At 45.6% G+C, this 4,114-nt stretch overlaps 1 non-coding gene across 1 annotated transcript; it reads left to right on the plus strand.

Annotated features, from left to right (window-relative positions):
- Positions 1-1,288: 1,288 nt before the first annotated feature.
- Trnal-caa (transfer RNA leucine (anticodon CAA)) lies at positions 1,289-1,363 on the plus strand. The gene has a single exon. It is a non-coding gene; the product is annotated as a tRNA-Leu (tRNA).
- The last annotated feature ends 2,751 nt before the right edge of the window (positions 1,364-4,114 follow it).

The following is a 4,114-nucleotide window of genomic DNA, read 5'->3' on the forward strand; positions in this document are numbered from 1 at the left end:
AGTGTGTGCATTTGATATCTTTGTTATTGTAATTATGAAATTTTTTTTCAAATCTGTATTGGCCACTGCCCAAAACAATTTGTACAATTTTTGTGAGGAGCATGGGGGTTATGTAAGTATGCTGTGTAGGTTTATATATTGGTAACGCCACGTAGCGCTCTGTATGAAAATCACTGGCTGTGCTGTGTGCAGTCTGTGGCTGGTTTGCATTGTTGTTTGCTATTGTAGTGTTTGGCAGGTGGATTTATCAGCGCATAGCGTTGCGCAGTTGGGGGTGAGCCGCCAGCAGTGGTGGATGTGGGGAGAGAGATGGCGGAATTTTGAGAGCAGACGATCTGGACGTGTGTCCATCAGAAAGAGTAAATTTGTAATATTGGATTCATGGACTGATATATATATATTATGACTTTTGAACACTATTAAGGTAAATACATTGTTTGTTCTCTATCAAAATCTTTCATTTGCTAACTATGACTATCAGTAGTTAGTGCCTTCAGTAGTTTGAATCATTCTTTTGTAGAGATTATTGAAAGTCAGATTGCGCTGCGCTAAAAAATATTGTGTGCCAGTTTAGTGTTGATCAGAATAAGTAAAGAGAGAAATGTCTGAGTATGTTCAGTTCTGCTCAGCTGTTTGAAAATCAAATAACGTAAGAGGTTTACCAGCACAGTAATTCAATAATTTTTCTAATGGGACGTTTCAAATGCCTACTGGAAATCCATCAGCACCGAGGTTGGAAGCCACCCCCTCCCCTTCCACCATCCTGATGACATCACCCATGCCTCATACTTCCTCCAGAAGACCCTCTCTGACGCTGTGGCAGCCCACATTCCCACAAGACCAACCCATCCCCACTGTCCTGTGCTTCCTCCGCAGGAAACACTCCTTCTTCATGAATCCCACCGGCTCTGCCGTTCCTTCCTTCACACTCATGACTGGGGCTATTAAAAAGACTTCGAAATATTCTGACAGCAAAGAAATGCTTGCAGAACTAGCACTCCTGAAAGAAAGGATATTGCAGAGACATGGTTTAGCCACAGCCTGGGGGATGTTTCCAGAATGACATTTTCACTCTGCAGCGGAGTGTGCGCTGATATGAAGCTTCCTGGCAGATTGTGTGCCGGACCGAGACTCGAACTCGGGACCTTTGCCTAAGCCATGTCTTCGCAATGTCCTTTCTTTCAGGAGTGCTAGTTCTGCAAGGTTCGCAGGAGAGCTTCTGTAAAGTTTGGAAGGTAGGAGACGAGGTACTGACAGAAGTAAAGCTGTGAGGACGAGGCGTGAGTCGTGCTTGGGTAGCTCAGTTGGTAGAGCACTTGCCCGCAAAAGGCAAAGGTCCCGAGTTCGAGTCTCGGTCCGGCACACAGTTTTAATCTGCCAGGAAGTTTCATATCAGCGTACACTCCTCTGCAGAGTGAAAATCTCATTCTTTCTGAACCAGTTTACCGCTTGGTGCAACCAGTGGCTCCTTCAGATCAATACTTTCAAAACCCAGGCAATCATTATAAGATGTACCACCCACTCCTTCCGGCTCCATGATTTCTAACTCACCAACTGTGACTATCCTACCCAAATTACCCGCACCTTGAAGTATCTTGACCTCACCCCTGACTATCAGCCCACCTGAACTCCCAATCTCCTTTACCTTCCACAGTAGACTCCACCTCCTGTCACTCCATCTGGTCAGACATGGGGACTACATCTTACCACCATCCTTCATACCTACAAACCCTTGAACCACCCCATCTTTCGTTATATCAGCGTCACCTGGATCTCTGCCCCTCCAAAATTCTGTAAAGCCCTCCAAATCCTTGAATGCCATGCACTCTGCCTTGCTTTCTGCAATAATTTCCCGTCCCCCACGAGGATTCTCTGTGACCTCATCCCCTTCCCACGTCTCTTCTATCTCCTTGAATACATCTCTATCCTCTACACCAACCACCACCACGATCCCCCTCATCCTCTGGTGTCTCCTTTCCTCTCCACTCCCCACCTGCTGCCGCATCTTTGCCAGTGTTCCACCCTCTCTCCACCTCCACTCCATCCACATCCTCTCCCAAAGATACCTGCAACGTCTCTCCATCCCAGATGATGTGTTTTGTCCTGATATTTATCTTTTTTTCCAACTCTGACCCTCCTCATCCCCACCGCTGCTCAATAGGGCTCCCTCTCCTTCCACTCCACCTCTGCTGTTTCCTCCCTTCTACCCCCCTGTACTTCTTACTTCTCGTTTCCCAGTCCTTGCGCTTCCTCCTGGATTGCACTCTCCCCACCCTTCCTGCCTCTTGCCCCTTGGTGTGCTACTGGGTACTCCTATCTGACCCACCCTGCCCCTCCTCCTCTGCTGACCACTCTTCTTTTTTCCCTCCCTCGTCTCTTATCCACCCCCCCCTCCCCTCTCTTGGCAGGTCCATCCAGTTTTCATCGAGTTACTTCATCATGTTTCGGTGCTCGCCGTGTATGTAACATAAGTGCAGTGCATGTTCAGTGTCGTTCCACGTGGCTCTTATTACTGTGAACGCCGGTTTTAATTGTACTCTTCGTGCCACCTCTGTTTATGTGCTATGTTTTCGTCGAGTGCCATTTTAGTTATATGTGGATTTTATGTAAACGTGCCTCGTGAAACTACCCCTTTTTGTATATTTTAACTCCCATAGTTTCCCCTTCTCGTGTGTAATCTCCACCTTTTATCTCACTCTTGGCTGAAGAGCGGTGAATGGTTCCGCAGTCCACCCCTACCCACATGGAGTAGGGGTATCAAATAACGATAAAGGAAAGAAAATCTAGCAAACTCTAGTGGCGGACACTCATCTGAAGATGGCTGGATGGTTGCTGGCCGAAATATTGTGGCAAAAGTCAACATGATCCGGCTGCAATCCCGAAACTTCATAGACTATTCATTATTGCTCATCTGTTACACTTATTTTTTAATGTTTTCTTCTGTTGCTACAGTTTTTACCTCAAATGATCCTTCCATTTCCGAAAATCTTGGGTTATGTCCCTCTATTCCCCTGATTTCTCTACCAAAATATTTTCATAACTCGTTCCTCGTCTTTTTTTGTTTCCTCTCGTATCTTAATTTATTTGTCGACATATTTTTCAACATTATCAGCAACATCACAATCAAATGGCTCCAGTTCCTTCAGCTCCAAACATCTTCACGTAATTAATTCCACTTTCGTGCACTGTCCTGGAAACTGTAGTGTTTCAGAAACTTATCCTTCCGTTTTGTGTAAATTATTGAGACTGGTAGAATTTCTAGCTCGCTGGAAACTTTCTTTGCGTACGTCAGTCTACTCTTGACATCTCTCGTGCATCGGCCGTCTTGTGTAACCTCTCTCCCTGCACAGCAGAAGTGTAATCAGACCAAACGCTTAATCGCCAAACAGCTGCGAGCCAAATGTTTAGTCGTCTTCCTCACACGCACAGCCGCCTTTATCACCAACCTACAGTGAAGCAGACTAAACTCGCAGGCTAACCGTCTGATTTGTACTTAAGCCAATCGCGGTGCAATGAAACCATTATAGACATCCAAGGGAAGCAAACCCACTGGATTGATTATCATACTGGACGCAAATCAGTCCTCTTCACGGTTCGCTAGCCACTAAGTACTGCATGGCAAATGATGAACATTACGGAGTGGCCGAGCGGTTAAAGGCGCTACAGTCTGGAACCGCACGACCGCTGCGGTCGCAGGTTCGAATCCTGCCTCGGGCATGGATGTGTGTGATGTCCTTAGGTTAGTTAGGTTTAAGTAGTTCTAAGTTCTAGGGGACTTATGACCACAGCAGTTGAGTCCCATAGTGCTCAGAGCCATTTGAACCATTTTTGATGAACATTAAAACAACGAGACCGAAGAACTCCTACGAGAAATCCATGCAGACAGACGCGTCACTAATTTTTACAAATGGAAATTGTAACAGCGTCGTAGAGACAATGATCACATCCTCTACAGAACTGAAAAAGGAAGGAAAGCTGTGGAACAAATATCTTGAAGAAGTGTATGAAGGTCGGGATATCAGTGATGCCTTAGTTCAAATGAGTAGAGAAGGTAAAGTTACGGATCAAATGGAAAGAGTCATGTCTGATTACTATGAAAAACTATGAAAATGGA

Source organism: Schistocerca nitens, chromosome 1 (assembly GCF_023898315.1).
Source record: "Schistocerca nitens isolate TAMUIC-IGC-003100 chromosome 1, iqSchNite1.1, whole genome shotgun sequence".
Classification (NCBI taxonomy): Eukaryota; Metazoa; Arthropoda; class Insecta; order Orthoptera; family Acrididae; genus Schistocerca; species Schistocerca nitens.